Raw genomic sequence first — 19218 nt, forward strand, 5'->3', positions numbered from 1 at the left:
GTCTTGAGGCTGTGGAAGGTCCGCTGGGACCGACATCGTAGGTATAGGTCATTGTTGGCAAGCAGCACGTTCAGTACTCTCACGTATTTGGCGACATCTGTCCCTGCCATCGTCTCAGCAACACTGATCAGAACAGGGATCAGAGTGGTGGGTCCGAGGCCGCTGATTGGTTGGTTGGCGAGTTGGCTGGCTGGACGGCAGTCGCCTGTGTGCTGGGTCTCCAGTGGTTATCTTGAGAGGTTATCTTGAGATGATTTCGGGGCTTTTAGTGTCCCCGCGGCCCGGTCCTCGACCAGGCCTCCAGCCCCAGGAAACAGCCCGTGACAGCTGACTAACACCCAGGTACCTATTTTTCTGCTAGGTAACAGGGGCATAGGGTGAAAGAAACTCTGCCCATTGTTTCTCGCCGGTGCCTGGGATCGAACCCAGGACCACAGGATCACAAGCCCAGTGTGCTGTCCGCTCGGCCGACCGGATCCGGTGGTGGGGCGGGGGCTGGCCAGGTGCGGACGTCTATGTAGCAGAAGCATTGGGTAGCATTGGGAACGACGTTGCCTGGATATTGAAGCTCACCGGCTGATTAGTTGTTGGTGTGGCAGTTGTCGATCTCTTAATTTCTTCAAGTCGTATGTGGCAGTCCATGGGGACGGCGGTGTGTGCTCCTTCACAGTTGAGACACATGCCAGTCACCCATCACAATTTGATGGGTGACTGGCAGTTTTTAAAGTGGTGGTTTTGAGTGCAAATGCTGCACTTTGCCTCTTTGTGTGGGCAGTTCTTGGAGTCGTGATCATATTTGTAGCACTTGAAGCATTGGCGTATGATGTAGTAACGCTCCTTCTTGACAGTGTCTGGTGTGATGGATATGTCCAGGCATCTGAAAACATTTTCCACCGCTTGGGTCGCTGGTGCAGCTGCTGAGAAGGTAACCTTGAGGGTAAGACCGTGGGCTGTCGTCGCTCTTGATGACTTTAACATTGACTGCAGTCAGAGCTGAGTTCCCTGAGTTGATGCTTGCCAATATGGCGTCAGGGTCCTGGGTGGTGATGTAGTCACTGGTGTGGCTGACGAAGATGGTTCGATCAGCCAGGTAGCGTCGGGCAGGTACGATGATGAGGTTGGTGTTGAGTAGGGCGTCCTCCTGGTGTTCTGAGGCAAACAGTTGTTCCAGAGTTTCCTCGCTTCAATATAGGAGTACGGCGCCTTCGCCGTCGGCGTCGTCGCGGATGTCTATTGGTGCAGCATTCGTGATGTCGACTATTTTCGACAGTAATTGGGGCCTCGGTGCATCTAGTTTCCCCCTGAAACCGGACCTTGATGCAGTAAATAATGATGAGTATCTCTCTATGACTTCCTCATCACTAGAGATTGCCTACAGTCTCTACTCGGTATATTGTACCAAGATGGGAGCGGGGTTTGACCATCTAGAACGAAGCTGGCCTTTCTGCCTAATATTGACCCACCTCCCGGCAGTGTTAGGTGCAAGAGTACTTTTTATGATGATTCTGATGATCAACCAGTAAGGCCCAGCCAGCATGAGGCTGTTGATTCGTGAGCGCCTTGTGTTGAGGTTGCCACCTTATGGTTGTCTACGAAGTTGGGGCAGATGTAAAACCTTGAGAACATTTGTCTTGAACATAACAGTAAGTTGTTGACCAGATCACACACTAGAAGGCGAAGGGACGACGACGTTTCAGTCCGTCCTGGACCATTCTCAAGTTGATTGTCTCACAATCTCACAATCGATTTGAGAATGGTCCAGGACGGACCGAAACGTCATCGTCCCTTCACCTTCTAGTATGTGGTCTGGTCAACATACTTTAGCCACGTTATTGTGACTCATCGCCTGCATAACAGTAAGTTGGTCGACATTCTACTGTGGTGAAGGCTCCCGTGTGCTAATCAATCCAATTAGAACGGGTCAAGAGGTAGAGAAGAATTTTCTCTCATGGTTTTCCATCTTGTTCAGAATTCATATAAATGTGGGCGGAGGGGGAGACCAATCAGGAGAGTGGTGCATACTCAAGCCGAACTTAAGCCTCATATAAAGTTTTGCAGCCACTGCTGTCTAGAAAGTATGAGATTCGCCGTAAGGCTGACAGTTTCTTGGCTGCCTTGAATGTTAGGTTAAACACGTGGCTTTTCATGGTCATTGAAGAGTCAAACATCATTCTCAATATATCAGCATCGTCAATGAACACAAGGTTTTTGTCAATCATCTAAATACCTTTACTAGTTGCAACATCATGATATCTTCTTATTATCAACGCCAGTGATTTGCCTGATACAAATGTGACATGCTATCCCCCCCCCCCTCTCTCTCTCTCTCTCCGCTTGATAAGTTACCTCCACACACCCACTATTCCCTCTCATCACATTACCACTACCTTCTCCCTGCATCTCTTCCCCTCTTTCGTCCAACATTAAATGTGGTTTCTGAACTATTTTAATCACAGATCTCCCTCTCCCTCTCTCTGTGATCAATACACCATGAAACCTTTCAGTCTTTATGATGTCCAAGCAACAGATTTTTAATTTATCGTACAGTATACCGTGAAGTTTAATTTGTAGTATTGTGCAACAGTGCTAATATGTACAATGTTGCCCTCTTAGTAGGTACAATGTAGTTCAGTTAACAGGGAACATTTAGTCCTGTTAATTCGTAACAATGTAGCCTTATTAACAGGTTCAATGTAGGTCTGTTAACAGGTACAATGTAACCATGTTAACGGGTATATTGTAGTATAGTTATCAGTTCCAAAGTGGTCCTTAACAAGGACACTGAATAACTATTAGTAAGAGTACCATTGTACCAGGTACGTTTAGCATTATTAGCAGGTACAAAGTCGCACCGTCCACCAGGTACACAAAGTGGCACAGGTCCCACTTTACGTCCGTAAGTGTCAAAACACTAATTAATGCAGTGTACCTCCTCCTCCTCCTCCCCTGACTGAGTCGTAAGTCTTCTCATATCATAGCGATCCTTGTCTCTCACTAATTACTTTCTCTGTCTCGATCATGAAAAATGCGTGGATGAAACGACCTGTTTTTAATTACCCAAACACACTGTCACTAGAGTGACCGTCCCTTAAGGACTTACTGCTCGACATTACTTTATCAAACCCTTACTGGCATCATAGATGTGACTGGGTCAGACATAATAATTGGTTCCTATAAAACAGTTAAAAAACAGGATCCCACGACGCCTTAACAATCAATACGACACAAAACAGTCTCCACCAGACCATAACAGCCCCCCCCCCCTTCAGTCAGCATGACTGTCTTCATGATATCATTTAACAGTCTCCAGTTCACCCATAACAGTCTCCAGGTCATGACTGTAGTCTTCAGGTCACCGTAACAGTTTCAAGTCACCATAACAGTCTACAGGTCACCATTACAGTCTACAGGTCACCATAACAGTCTGCAGGTCACCATAACAGTCTACAGTTCACCATAAACAGTCTGCAGTTCACTATATACAGTCTGCACACTATAACACGCAACACTACACCGTAACAATTCAGGACACCGTAACCACAATCACCAGAACACACTCCTCCTCCAAGGCAAATTTACGATAGTCCCGCCTCCATGGGAGCGCCGCTCATGGCAGAGTTTAGTGAGAAAACGACCGTGAAAATTATAATAGAAAAGCTTAGGATACGGCGCTAAAGCTTGAAGCTCTCGAGCGCAAGGACTCGCGGGGGTGGAGGCCTAACGTTGAGACGATTCAGCTGTCAGAGTTTCGATATAACCGGTCTTTCTTGCAGTCCCAACGACGCTATTCTCCCAGACGAGAGAGAGAGAGAGAGGTTTTCGGGAGTCTTTTTGTTTTCCGGTGAAGACTGTGGCTTCGGAGGCGCCTGGTTAGCTGGGAGATGATAGGAAGAGGGGGTGACATACTCGGGGTCACGTGGTCCCTCTCCCAGACACGGGGTGAGGCGCTTGACCGCGTGTCACCCCCACGAAGAAGGGACTATCAGTGAAGCGAGCAGCCTCCTGGGTGACCGTCTTGGGACAAGTCCTTATGAGTTAGATACGCTCCTCTGTCACCTAGACGAGTCGGTGATTCAAGAGGACGAGAAATTGTTTTTAGATAGGAGGATTTAGGAGGAAACTTTTATAACCCCAGTGGGAATTGGATGGCCTTGCCTCCGACGTTTATCTGTCGGTTCAAATATTTCACCGAGGCCCCGGTCCGGTCTTGAGCGGCACAGGGGGGGGGGGGCTTCCCTGAGGGTTATTTCGTGTGTGTTTTTTATTTGGTGAGCCGGAGTATGAGGTGAGAAGCACAGGTGTGTGGGGTGAGCATCCTGGGTGGTGAGGGAGGAGTCATATGTGTGTGTTGTACTTAGTTGTACTCGCCTAGTTGTGCTTGCGGGGGTTGAGCTCTGGCTCTTTGGTCCCGCCTCTCAACTGTCTATCAACTGGTGTACAGGTTCCTGAGCCTACTGGGCTCTATCATATCTACATCTGAAACTGTGTATGGAGTCAGCCTCAACCACAACACTGCCTAATGCATTCCGTCTATTAACTACTCTGACACTGAAAAAGTTCTTTCTAACGTCCCTGTGGCTCATGTGAGTACTCAGTTTCCTTGTGTGTGAGTGTGAGTGTGTGTGTGTGTGTGTGTGTGTGTGTGTGTGTGTGTGTGTGTGTGTGTGTGTGTGTGTGTGTGTGTGTGTGTGTGTGTGTGTATGTGTGTGTGTGTGTGTAGTGTGAGCACACCACAACCACTAACGCTGTCAAACACATCCACTTGACACATGAATACATATATCCAGCTGTGTCTTTTATGTATTAAATATTAGTCATTATCACGAATATGAGACAGAGAGAGAGAGAGAGACAGAGAGAGAGACAGAGACAAACAGAATGACAGACAAAACATATTAGAAGGTCACCCACCCACACACACAGTCTGAGAAGACAGTGTGTGATCTGGAGGAAGTAACTAAGCCGGCCTGAGCGTAACTCCAGGAGTCTCGACTTGACTGGGATGTGCACTGCCTAATTAAGATCATTTAACAAAACTTTTGCTCTATTTAATTATCAATTTGGCGGGAGTGTTTTGGACTCTGTGAAGTATATTTTTAATATTCTGTCAGAGTGACACACATACACACACACACACACACACACACACACACACACACACACACACACACACATACACACACACACACACTTTCACTGCGCACAGCGCTCGGGGGTCACAGTTCTAAGGGCCCGTGTTCGATTCCCGCCCGAGGCAGAAATAAATCGGTAGTTTCTTTCACCCTGATGGCCCTGTCCACTTGGCTGTAAATAGGTGCCTGGGAGTTAAACAGCTGCTACGGGCTGCTTCCTGGGAATGTGTACTCAACTATTTGTGTTTGTGGGGTTTCAGCTCTGGCTCTTTGATCCCGCCTCTCAACCGTCAATCAACAGGTGTACAGGTTCCTGAGCCTATTGGGCTCTATCATATCTACACTTGAAACTGTGTATGGAGTCAGCCTCCATCACATCACTGCCTAATGCATTCCATTTGTCAACCACTCTGACACTAAAAAAGTTCTTTCTAATATCTCTGTAGCTCATTTGTGTGTGTGTGTGTGTGTGTGTGTGTGTGTGTGTGTGTGTGTGTGTGTGTGTGTGTGTGTGTGTGTGTGTGTGTGTGTGTGTGCTAGAGAGAAATATAAATAGAAGACGTAATAGACGAAAAATAAATTGGTTAAAAAGGCGGGGTCTAAGAGCTAATAACTCGATTCTGCCGATACAAATAGTAAATAAATAAATATATATATATTATATATAAATATGAATATATATATATATATATATATATATATATATATATATATATATATATATATATATATGCAAGTTGGAGAGCTTTGCTGTTATTGAACTTTCGTGTATATGATTAAAAAAGTTGTGATGAATTTTTATATATAGAGGGAGGGGGGGGGGGAGGATTGAGTGGGGGGGGGGAAGCCAATTTGAGTTGATCCAGAGGTATAACTTTTTTTTGCTAAAAGTTGAGTTGATCGCAATCTGGCTATTGAGCAAAAGTGCGGTGTACATATTATTGTTGTTCATTACTCTTTCACATATTAATCCTAATATTATCTTTCAAGAAACGGAACTTTATCATATAGAGGTCGTCAGTTGTCTCTACACACACACACACACACACACACACACACACACACACACACACACACACACACACACACACACACACACACACACGCCCACACAACACAACAAGGGGAACACGCACAAGGGGACACAGGTGGAAACTGAGTGCCCAAATGAGCCACAGAGATATTAGAAACAACTTTTTTAGTGTCAGAGTGGTTGACAAATGGAATGCATTAGGGGGTGATGTGGTGGAGGCTGACTCCATACACAGTTTCAAGTGTAGATATGATAGAGCCCGATAGGCTCAGGAATCTGTACACCTGTTGATTGACGGTTGAGAGGCGGGACCAAAGAGCCAGAGCTCAACCCCCGCAAACACAACTAGGTGAGTACTAGGTGAGTACAAGCACATACACCCCGACACGTACACCCCCCGCCCCCCCAGAAACGTACACACGCATGACACACACACATACACTCAAGTACTCATTTAGGTGAGTACACGCTCCATCCAGACTGCTGAACAGAGAAGACTGAGCACCAATATAGCTTTAGTAGATGGTGGGGGGGGGGGGAGGGGAGGTTATCCGGCGTTGCCCGGGTCTATCTGTCTCTATCTCTATATATTTATCTCTATCTGTATATCTTAGGTTAGCGTAGGTTCAGTTTGATCAAATTTCAATGGTAATTTTAACTCAGAAAACATTCGAATCATATATAATGTACTGGAAAGCTTTTATTATCCCACAAGAATGATAACCACAGATCCTTGCTTTATATTCGTAGTTCCTCCCTCTTGTTACTTTTAAAGACTCCTACTTTAAATAAAGTAGGAAGAAATTATATATATATAAAGAGCTAAGAAAAGATTTAATTTCAATATCAAGGAAAAGCGACAAGCGATTACGACTTTACATCACTGGGAAGGGATCAGGATAAGGATTTGGGATGGGACGGGGGGAAAGGAATAGTGCCCAACCACTTGGACGGTCGGCTAAGCAAAGAGACAAACAGAAAAAGGTCCAATAAAGCCCCAACACACAACAACCTCCGCATGTCGTGCTGGTGGAGCCTCGACCCTCAACCCACTTCCAGAAACGAGAGCCTCAGGCAATCTGTAATATCAAATGATTTTATAATTAGCTTTTTATTATAACCGATTACCAAGTTACAGTGCAAATTATTCCTTCCCCTTTCTGGCCCTTCACAGCTGTTGTACTGGTCACACAAAAACCTCCTCCCAGGCTAATGAGAATGGAGCAGGGGGGGGGAGTAGGGGGAGGGGGGCATTGTTTACTAACACACACACCTCACCTGGGTGGGGTGAGGGAACTATCAGAGGGAAAAGAACCAGGCCATTACGACTATATAGCACTGGGAAGGGGTCAGGATAAGGATTTGGGATGCGACGTGGGGGTAGGAATGATGCCCCAACCACTTGGACGGTCGGGGGGATTGAACGCCGACCTGCATGAAGCGTGACTGTCGCTCTACCGTCCAACCCAACCTCACCTGGGTGGACGGGAGGAGGCTCAATACCTGGTGTGTTGAGTATTACTTGGAGGCTAACGTTTATGCGGTTGATAGACACAGGTATGAGGGAGCACAGAATGGGCGAGGAGGTATCACGGACTAGTGAGAGATACATGAGAGACTACAAGTGGTAGGGAGGAGTACCAAGGGTTTAAGAAGAAGTATTAGGTAATAGGAGTGAGGAGTGAGGACCTAATAGGTTACACAGGAAGTGTTACACTTCTTGGGTAACCTCTTATACGTCTTGTGTACAACAATTACACCCAAGAAGCAAACTGGAATACACAGTAGTATGAACATGCCGAGACTGGTACTTTATTATTATTTTTTTCTTATTAATTTCTACCACAGACGTGGCCACACATTTACAATGCTAACCAACATATAGACCTTTTCTTCTGTCCTCCATGGATAGGCCTAGAGACCTGTTAAACACATAGTTCAGTGATTTATTGAACAATCAACCACAGAAGGTGATTGTAGTGCTTTTCAGATGCTAATCTAACACACAAACTTAAATACACAGATTTAAGTAAGAGTAAGGGTAAGATAGCTGCTATAGAAACTAGTGTGTTATTAAGCAAATTAAAGGGTGGAGGCCAAAACCGTCAGAAGTTTCAAAGCGTTATACGACAAAGAGTATGGGGAAGACGGGACACCACGAGCGTAGCTCTCATCCTGTAACTACACTTTTATAATAACACACACATACACACAAACACACACACACACAAACACACACCTTCCCACCTTAACCTGCATACACAAATTCCTGCACAAAAAGCACTCCATTAAAAAGCCTGACAATAGCCTTCCTGGGACCATGAAGAGAGGTGAGGCCTGCCACTACCACTGTCGGTAGGTTGAGAGGGAATCCTTAATGCTTCTCACACTCACCCTGGCTGTTGAGTCGAGCCGGATTGGTATGTGTCCTTCATGGCTGGTGTCCTCGGGGCTAGTGTCCTCGGGGCTGGTGTCCTCGGGGCTGGTGTCCTCGGAGCTGGTGTCCTCGGGGCTGGTGTCTTCGGGGCTGGTGTCCTCAGGGCTAGTGTCCTACGGGGCTAGTGTCCTCGGGGCTAGTGTCCTCGGGGCTGGTGTCCTCGGGGCTAGTGTTCTCGGGGCTGGTGTCCTCGGGGCTAGTGTCCTCGGGGCTGGTGTCCTCGGGGCTAGTGTCCTCGGGGCTGGTGTCCTCGGGGCTGGTGTCCTCGGGGCTGGTGTCCTCGGGGCTGGTGTCCTCGGGGCTAGTGTCCTCGGGGATGGTGTCCTCGGGGCTGGTGTCCTCGGGGCTGGTGTCCTCGGGACTGGTGTCCTCGGGACTGGTGTCCTCGGGGCTAGTGTCCTCGGGGCTAGTGTCCTCGCGGCTGGTGTCCTCGGGGCTGGTGTCCTCGGGGCTGGTGTCCTCGGGGCTAGTGTCCTCGGGGCTGGTGTCCTCGGGGCTGGTGTCCTCGGGGCTGGTGTCCTCGGGGCTAGTGTCCTCGGGGCTAGTGTCCTCGGGGCTGGTGTCCTCGGGGCTAGTGTCCTCGGGGCTGGTGTCCTCGGGGCTGGTGTCCTCGGGGCTAGTGTCCTCGGGGCTGGTGTCCTCGGGGCTAGTGTCCTCGGGGTTGGTGTCCTCGGGGCTGGTGTCCTCGGGGCTAGTGTCCTCGGGGCTGGTGTCCTCGGGGCTGGTGTCCTCGGGGCTAGTGTCCTCGGGGCTAGTGTCCTCGGGGCTGGTGTCCTCGGGGCTGGTGTCCTCGGGGCTGGTGTCCTCGGGGCTGGTGTCCTCGGGGCTGGTGTCCTCGGGGCTGGTGTCCTCGAAGCTGGTGTCCTCGAAGCTGGTGTCCTCGGGGCTAGTGTCCTCGAGGCTGGTGTCCTTGGGACTAGTGTCCTCGAGGCTGGTGTCCTTGGGACTAGTGTCCTCGGGGCTGATGTCATCGGGGCTTGTGTCCTCGAGGCTGGTGTCCTCGGGGCTGGTGTCCTCGAGGCTGGTGTCCTCGGGGCTGGTGTCCTCGGGGCTGGTGTCCTCGGGGCTAGTGTCCTCGGGGCTAGTGTCCTCGGGGCTAGTGTCCTCGGGGCTGGTGTCCTCGGGGCTGGTGTCCTCGGGGCTAGTGTCCTCGGGGCTGGTGTCCTCGGGGCTGGTGTCCTCGGGGCTAGTGTCCTCGGGGTTGGTGTCCTTGGGGCTGGTGTCCTCGGGGCTAGTGTCTTCGGGGCTGGTGTCCTTGGGACTAGTGTCCTCGGAGATGGTGTCCTCAAAGTTAGTGTCCTCAGGGCTAGTGTCCTTGGGGCTAGTGTCCTCGGGGCTAATATCCTCGGAGCTAGTGTCTTCGAGGCTAGAAGTGTCCTCAGGGCTAGTGTCCTAAGGGCTAGTAGTGTCCTCAGAGCTAGTGTCTTTAGGGCTAGTGTCCTCAGGGCTGGTGTCCTCGGGGCTAGTGTCCTTGGAGCTAGTGTCCTCGAGGCTAGTAGTGTCCTCAGGGCGAGTGTCTTTAGGGCTAGTGTCCTCAGGGCTAGTGTCCTCGAGGCTGGTGTCCTTGGGGCTAGTGTCCTCGGGGCTGGTGTCCTCGGGGCTAGTGTCCTCGGGGCTAGTGTCCCCGGGGCTAGTGTCCTCGAGGCTAGTAGTGCCCTCAGGGCTAGTAGTGTCCTCAGGGCTAGTAGTGTCCTCGAGGCTAGTAGTGTCCTCAGGGCTAGTGTCCTCGGGGCTGGTGTCCTCGAGGCTAGTAGTGTCCTCAGGGCTAGTAGTGTCCTCGGGGCTAGTAGTGTCCTCGAGGCTAGTAGTGTCCTCGAGGCTAGTAGTGTCCTCGGGGCTAGTAGTGTCCTCGAGGCTAGTAGTGTCCTCGGGGCTAGTAGTGTCCTCGAGGCTAGTAGTGTCCTCAAGGCTAGTCATCCACCCATAACACCCATCAACCGCACCCATTACACCAAGGCGGGAGGAAATTCATATCATGGAGATCTTAAGATAATTATTTTTTTTTACAAGAAGCTAATTTAATTCACTGTCGCTTTGGCTGATTGCGTCTGGGAGCGACAAATCCAGTTCACCGGCGCCGCGAAAGTAGCATCTCACAGATGTGTTCCAAAGGAGGTTCCTTTTTCCCGTTCGGCGTCGAGAGAGCGCGTTCTTGCGTTCGTTCTTGCGTTCTTACGTTCTTGCGTTCTAATAGTTTAAATGGAAGATTAGATTTCAAGAGTCGATTTCAAGTAGATTTCACAATTGCAAGTGATTTCTTGAATTCAGGATGATAGGAATATGTAGATATGGGCAAGAACGAAATGTGTTTCATGATAACATGGATTTGGCTTTGCTCTAAATTAGGGAAATCTATTTGGCACTGGTTGGTACAGTTCTTGATGATCGGCGTTCGAGGCCCTGATAGTGCTAGTGGTTGGGCATCGTGTCTCGAATCCATCCCTCCTATATCTCAGCTCCCATTCTCTCCATCTATTCCCTCCATGTGCTATATCGTTATCCTGGTTTATAGTGCCTTCTCTTCATAATTTAATTTACTTTATAAATTTTTTTTCCCTGATGCATTGACTGATGTTTTGAATTTTGCTTAATTGCTGGCAATTCTTTTTATTAAGGATTCCTTGCATTGTGGGTTCACCCGCCTGATATCCTTGTATCTTGGAGGCGTTGTCAACGTTGCTGTCAACGCCTCCAAGCCTGTCAATTCGTGGCGTTGACAACAGGCGTGTCTTCGTGGTGTTGACAACGGTAGTTTCCGTTCTCTAGGATGCCACAAGACATCATTCCCGTTGTCGGGGACATGAAGACTCGTTCTTAAATTTATCGAAGTCTTCCTAAGGCCAACGACGGACGTTCTCCAGGAAGCAACCCACAACAGTTGAAAGAAAACGTACCCACCCGTTTCTGTTTACTTACAACAGCTTACGTCCCGCGATTGTGAGCCGAGGACGTAGCCTGCTATGCCACGGGAACCATGAAAGTTTAGAGCGTAAGCAACAGCTCCGGTCGTAGACTGTTGGGTCCTCTACGGGGTCACCCTAGCCCGTGCTACTTGGAACTTTGTTCCAGGTAGCGAATCTTTAACAACAGACTGTTGGGTACTGATTGTTACAGTTATTTCACACCAGTTACTGATCTATTTACCAGTAGTTTGATTACAGCTGGACTTGGTAATAAAGTTATCTATGTTTTAAGTTAGAACCAAAGGCTTAATTTCTAATTAAGTTTGATATTCTTCTCGTCGTCTACGTTCCTGGTTGAAGCGTTGAGTGCGTCGCGTGCATTGGGTGCTTTGAGTGCACTTATGGCTACGCTGAGTGCACTCGTAGTTGTGAACTAACTTCACTCATCACACTCAAAGAGTGTCGAATGTAATCAATATAAACCCTAGGTACATCATCAATGAGGCGGAGCCCAAGAAGTAGATTACACTCAGCTTAGTCACAACTAAGGAAGTACAATTAGATAATCACCTTCCCCCCAATTCCTGCCTACCCATCTCTACTAAACCAGTCCCAACACAACACCAAACTCACACATCACAAGCTGAAATAATTCACAGCCAAGGTCTTATTAGACTACTAGCTGTACCCGGCCACGCGTTGCTGTGGCTCTTATTAGACTACAAGAAACACGAACCTGTGTGGTTACACGGTGAGCTGGGACCTTGAAGGGGTTCATAGAGCTGCTGTGTGTGTGTGTGTGTGTGTGTGTGTGTGTGTGTGTGTGTGTGTGTGTGTGTGTGTGTGTGTGTGTGTGTGTGTGTGTGTGTGTGTGCGTGCTGCTTGTCATGCAAACAGCCATCGTGTAAACAAGGAAATTTGGTGGCCTTTTTGTTGTTGTAAATGTTATAGTATTGTTTATTTTCCACCACCAGCTGCCGCAGCTGACCACCAGCTGCCGCAGCTGACCACCAGCTGACACACCCCGACCGCCAGCTGCCGCAGCTGACATTCCTCACCACCAGCTGCCGCAGCTGACATTCCTCACCACCAGCTGCCGCAGCTGACATTCCCTGACCACCAGCTGCCGCAGCTGACATTCCTCACCACCAGCTGCCGCAGCTGACATTCCTCACCACCAGCTGCCGCAGCTGACATTCCTCGCCACCAGCTGCCGCAGCTGACATTCCCTGACCACCAGCTGCCGCAGCTGACACACCCCGACCGCCAGCTGCCGCAGTTGACATTCCTCACCACCAGCTGCCGCAGCTGACATTCCCTGACCACCAGCTGCCGCAGCTGACATTCCTGACCACCAGCTGCCGCAGCTGACATTCGGCACCTCAAATATAAGTTGGTGGAGCTGACACAGCTGACGCGAGGCCGTGGTCAGGAAAGTTTTCATGGTGCCTACATGTATTGTGTCTCTTACAGGGTTATATTTTACACCGCCAGACTTTTGTCGTTGCGCTATAAAAATGCGGCGTCCCGCACGGATACGAATGTAAAGCGGATATGCCATAACGTACGCAACACAGCCGCTATAACGAAAGGAAATACCCTGGCCAACAGCCTTCGTGTGAAAATGAAACATTGTGTACGAACAATTGTGTTCAGCTGTTAAGATAAACACAGAACCCTCGACATGATTACAAAACTCGAGATCAGATATATCGAGACATACAGGGGCTTCCATTTCTGCTGCAAGTGTGGGGTCCCATAACCTTGGAGAAGGGAATAAAGGGCATTCCGAGATAAACTTTTCGTTTGACACTATATGCATGTGAGTATTTGCTTCTCTTACCACCCGTTTTATTATATACTTTATCATGCAATGTTACACAGTTACACAAATAAATGGTTACAAAATTTGAGCATTAAGAGGAAAGTAAAGGAAGTTTGTACCCCAGAGGGTACAAACAGAGGCAGCCACATGTGGCTGCCAAGATGGATATATAAGTATAGTCCCACGCCAACTGTCTGCCATTTCTTCATGGGCTTAGTGTGATTCCATCTGCTCGACCAGCAAGGACAGTGGAATTACAATGTAATTGAATATGAGGCTCTGTCTCTGCTGGACACTGGGCAGAGGCAAGGCTCCTCTTGATGATATCAATAACTTCATCGTGTCTTGTTGTGCCAACTGGCCTGCACGTGTTCAAAGTATTACTTACCTCTTAGTTATACACATGACTGCCCCTGTCAAGATACCAGGCTGAGACACAAAGGTGAGACAAGATAAGAAACGAGCGAAGGCGTGCTCCCTACCGTGCAAGTAGTGGAGATCCGCGGAAGTTCAACACCCAAGACGCTCTGAGGAGGACGTGTGCCTGGAGGAGAGAGAAAATATTTATCAGTAGGAAACCCTAAGCCAGCATCACTGTATTACAGTATATGAGAACATTAAGGAGATGGGGTTTATGGCTGGAGTGTAAGCACGCTGCTCAACCACCTGGACCATCGGGGATCGAACGCTGAGAGCAGAAAGTGATCCCCCACCGCTGTACCGACCAACCACAGCGGTTGGGCACCATTCCTTCCCCCCGTCCCATCCCTTATTCTGATCCCTTCCAAGTGGTATATAGTCGTGATGGCTTGGCGCGTTCTCCTGATAGTTCCCTTCCCTTCCGTCACTACTCGTCATTTAGCAAGAGAAAAACATCTTCCCCGCCATTGAAGTTAATGGCAGGGACATTCAACAGGAGCAACCTATCCTCTAGATGGTCATGCTCTTGAAAATCATTTATGTCTATTCATTCTTATGATCTTAAAGTCACTACCAGAGACGAGTCAGGCTCCTACGGTCTGGAGTCACTACCAGAGACGAGTCAGGCTCCTACGGTCTGGAGTCACTACCAGAGACGAGTCAGGCTCCTACGGTCTGGAGTCACTACCAGAGACGAGTCAGGCTCCTACGGTCTGGAGTCACTACCAGAGACGAGTCAGGCTCCTACGGTCTGGAGTCACTACCAGAGACGAGTCAGGCTCCTACGGTCTGGAGTCACTACCAGAGACGAGTCAGGCTCCTACGGTCTGGAGTCACTACCAGAGACGAGTCAGGCTCCTACGGTCTGGAGTCACTACCAGAGACGAGTCAGGCTCCTACGGTCTGGAGTCACTACCAGAGACGAGTCAGGCTCCTACGGTCTGGAGTCACTACCAGAGACGAGTCAGGCTCCTACGGTCCGGAGTCACTACCAGAGACGAGTCAGGCTCCTACGGTCTGGAGTCACTACCAGAGATGAGGTAACGTTATCTCTGGTAGTATGTCAGAAGGGAGATATCTAACGTTACCTAGATATCTCCTTTGTAATTGGTTGTACAATGAGTTGGTAGGTGTTCGGTTAGATGGCAGAAACTAATTTCAACAGAATAATATAAGAAATACTGCTTCTTCAGCGCGGATCAAACCAGGATGATTGGGTTGGTCTCACGTGATAAATGACTGACACTCTTAATGACTTTCCTTATACTTCAGTTCCCTTAGCTGTTTCTCTCGTCATTTCATCTTACCTTTTATCTTGAGATTTTTCCTTAGATGCTCCACCTATCCCTGGCTTGGTGCGTTCCCCTGATAATTCCCTCCCTCCCCTCCCTCCACCTATCCCTTCCCTTTAGCAACTACACTTAGGTCTTCCCCCTAGCCTTTTGTACTGTAATGTTTAGACTTATTCCACTAACTATTCCAGAAGGTGTTTATTGACTTTCACTTCGCCGAAATCTTCAGAGAGGAGGAGTGAATTTCAGCATTGTCACGGACCAGAGAAGGCTGCTACTCAAACCAGTTTAACTCTTCATATCGTTTAGCGTAGAGCAGATACAACTCACTTACACAAAGCCCTTATTCGCCCTTATTAACTGCTCCAAATTCACTTCCACCCAAAACAAATTAAAATTACAGAGAATACAAAATTGTGTACTCACATGGATTCACAACACTGGCAGGATTGCACCACTGGCGTCAGTCTTCACAACACTGGCAGGATTGCACCACTGGCGTCAGTCTTCACAACACAACAAACATTCCGGAATTCAACACATACTGGAAACCACTAATACACAAACAAACTGACAGACAACTTGGATATAGATATCCCATCAATTTCCTTACTAATACACTCAGATGACGAAGGAAACACACTCCCACAACCTCTTCAACACAACACAAGGAGCACCTACACAACCAACGTGCACGTAACTATGTACCAGTAACTACATCATTCTTGTGCAGGCGATGAGTCACAATAACGTGGGTGAAGTATGTTGACCAGACCACACACTAGAAGTTGAAGGGACGACGACGTTTCGGTCCGTCCTAGACCATTCTCAAGTCGATTGTGAGTCAAGTCATTCACAATCGACTTGAGAATGGTCCAGGACGGACCGAAACGTCGTCGTCCCTTGAACTTCTAGTGTGTGGTCTGGTCTACATCATTCTTCTGCTAAACACTTCACCTCAGTCTAGCACGATCTGCCCTGGCGTGAGGGACCCACATGCTTCCCCAGCGTACATGTTAACAGCTCAGATGTCCAGTCCACTCACCACTGTAACAATAGGCTTCATGATGCTAAGGATATTAAACACATTGCAACATCCTTTGTGAGTATACTTGCCTTTTCGAACCAACAGTCGACCAACAGTTGGGGTAAGACCTGGCCCTCTCCATCCTTCCCCACTCGCCTGTTGGGTGATCTTTACTACCTATAAGTCGACGTCTGGCAAGGCAGACACGGACACAACACCACCAGCAGTACAAGACACGGACACAACACCAGCAACACAAGACACGGACACAACACCAGCAGCAACACAAGACACGGACACAACACCAGCAGTACAAGACACGGACACAACACCACCAGCAACACAAGACACGGACACAACACCACCAGCAGTACAAGACACGGACACAACACCAGCAGTACAAGACACGGACACAACACCACCAGCAACACAAGACACGGACACAACACCAGCAGTACAAGACACGGACACAACACCACCAGCAACACAAGACACGGACACAACACCAGCAGTACAAGACACGGACACAACACCACCAGCAACACAAGACACGGACACAACACCACCAGCAGTACAAGACACGGACACAACACCACCAGCAACACAAGACACGGACACAACACCAGCAGTACAAGACACGGACACAACACCACCAGCAACACAAGACACGGACACAACACCACCAGCAACACAAGACACGGACACAACACCAGCAGTACAAGACACGGACACAACACCACCAGCAACACAAGACACGGACACAACACCACCAGCAACACAAGACACGGACACAACACCACCAGCAACACAAGACACGGACACAACACCAGCAGTACAAGACACGGACACAACACCACCAGCAACACAAGACACGGACACAACACCACCAGCAGTACAAGACACGGACACAACACCACCAGCAACACAAGACACGGACACAACACCAGCAGTACAAGACACGGACACAACACCACCAGCAACACAAGACACGGACACAACACCACCAGCAACACAAGACACGGACACAACACCAGCAGTACAAGACACGGACACAACACCAGCAGTACAAGACACGGACACAACACCACCAGCAACACAAGACACGGACACAACACCACCAGCAGTACAAGACACGGACACAACACCACCAGCAACACAAGACACGGACACAACACCAGCAGTACAAGACACGGACACAACACCACCAGCAACACAAGACACGGACACAACACCACCAGCAACACAAGACACGGACACAACACCAGCAGTACAAGACACGGACACAACACCACCAGCAACACAAGACACGGACACAACACCAGCAGTACAAGACACGGACACAACACCACCAGCAACACAAGACACGGACACAACACCACCAGCAGTACAAGACACGGACACAACACCACCAGCAACACAAGACACGGACACAACACCAGCAGTACAAGACACGGACACAACACCACCAGCAACACAAGACACGGACACAACACCACCAGCAACACAAGACACGGACACAACACCACAAGACACGGACACAACACCAGCAGCAACACAAGACACGGACACAACACCAGCAGCAACACAAGACACGGACACAACACCACAAGACACGGACACAACACCATAAGACACGGACACAAGACACGGACACAACACCAGCAGCAACACAAGACACGGACACAACACCACAAGACACGGACACAACACCAGCAGCAACACAAGACACGGACACAACACCAGCAGCAACACAAGACACGGACACAACACCACAAGACACGGACACAACACCATAAGACACGGACACAAGACACGGACACAACACCAGCAGCAACACAAGACACGGACACAACACCACAAGACACGGACACAACACCATAAGACACGGACACAACACCACAAGACACGGACACAACACCACAAGACACGGACACAACACCAGCAGCAACACAAGACACGGACACAACACCACAAGACACGGACACAACACCACAAGACACGGACACAACACCACAAGACACGGACACAACACCAGCAGGGAGCAGCAGGGGTCCCCACTGAAGATGGGGGAGAATGCACTAGTGAATGGCGACTCTTGGGAAATCACCTTTTCGTAAAATATAGTGGAAAAATTATAGTAGAGAGAGAGAGAGAGAGAGAGAGAGAGAGAGAGAGAGAGAGAGAGAGAGAGAGAGAGAGAGAGAGAGAGAGAGAGAGAGAGAGAGAGAGAGAATGTAAAATAATGAACTGAAGACCCAATAGCCAATAACACCATACAAGCCTGTCCTTAACAACATAGTTAAGACCCAGTAAACAACGCCACTCCAGAGAAAACGTCATAGAAAACGGCGTGAGTAATCTTCGTTCAGGTGGCTTCCTAAATCTGTCCAAATTTTCAATTTACGCCGCATTAAGAAGGAAACTTTCACTAAAGAAATCCTTCCACCACACCATTCACAACTTTCCCCCCCGAGAACAGTCGAGGCGAAAATCGTTTTTCTGTAAGAGTCATTAAAGTGTATGAATCTAAGTTCAGGAGACTCAGTCCCTTGGGATCAGGACAAAGGGGAATCGAAGCTCGGAGATGGCCATTTAGTCTTGAAAAATCATAGCTTGTATTGACCATTCAATCACGGGGGACCATTGGTTATATTGACCTCCAATCATGGAGGACCATAGCTTGTATTGACCATCCAATCACGGGGGGACCATAGCTTGTATTGACCATCCAATCACGGGGGGACCATAGCTTGTATTGACCATCCAATCACGGGGGGACCATAGCTTGTATTGACCATCCAATCACGGGGGGACCATAGCTTGTATTGACCATCCAATCACGGGGGGACCATAGCTTGTATTGACCATCCAATCACGGGGGGACCATAGCTTGTATTGAGCATCCAATCACGGGGGGACCATAGCTTGTATTGACCATCCAGTCACGGGGGACCATAGCTTGTATTGACCATCCAATCATGGGAGACCATAGCTTGTAATGACCATTTAATCATGGGAGACCATAGCTTGTAATGACCATTGACCACAATCAAACCTTCACAGGATTATCAATATAAGCCAGTAACAATCACTAAGGGGGGGGGGGGATTACGGGAACAAATCCCCCCCCCTCACCCTTAAACAATCGC

The 19218-nt window shown here is 48.9% G+C and overlaps 1 protein-coding gene and 1 long non-coding RNA gene across 2 annotated transcripts in view; one reads left to right on the plus strand and one right to left on the minus strand.

Moving 5' to 3' along the window:
• The window catches only part of LOC138362693 (zwei Ig domain protein zig-8-like), a 190263-nt gene that overhangs the window by 89466 nt on the left and 81579 nt on the right, over window positions 1-19218 (plus strand). The window lies entirely within an intron of this gene.
• LOC138362694 (uncharacterized) overlaps window positions 13812-19218 on the minus strand; it is a 166496-nt gene continuing 161089 nt past the window's right edge. Inside the window, exon 4 of the long non-coding RNA XR_011227889.1 lies at window positions 13812-13874. This is a non-coding gene — a long non-coding RNA (uncharacterized lncRNA). The remainder of the gene's footprint in view (window positions 13875-19218) is intronic.

This window comes from Procambarus clarkii, chromosome 9 (assembly GCF_040958095.1).
Source record: "Procambarus clarkii isolate CNS0578487 chromosome 9, FALCON_Pclarkii_2.0, whole genome shotgun sequence".
In the NCBI taxonomy this organism is placed as follows: Eukaryota; Metazoa; Arthropoda; class Malacostraca; order Decapoda; family Cambaridae; genus Procambarus; species Procambarus clarkii.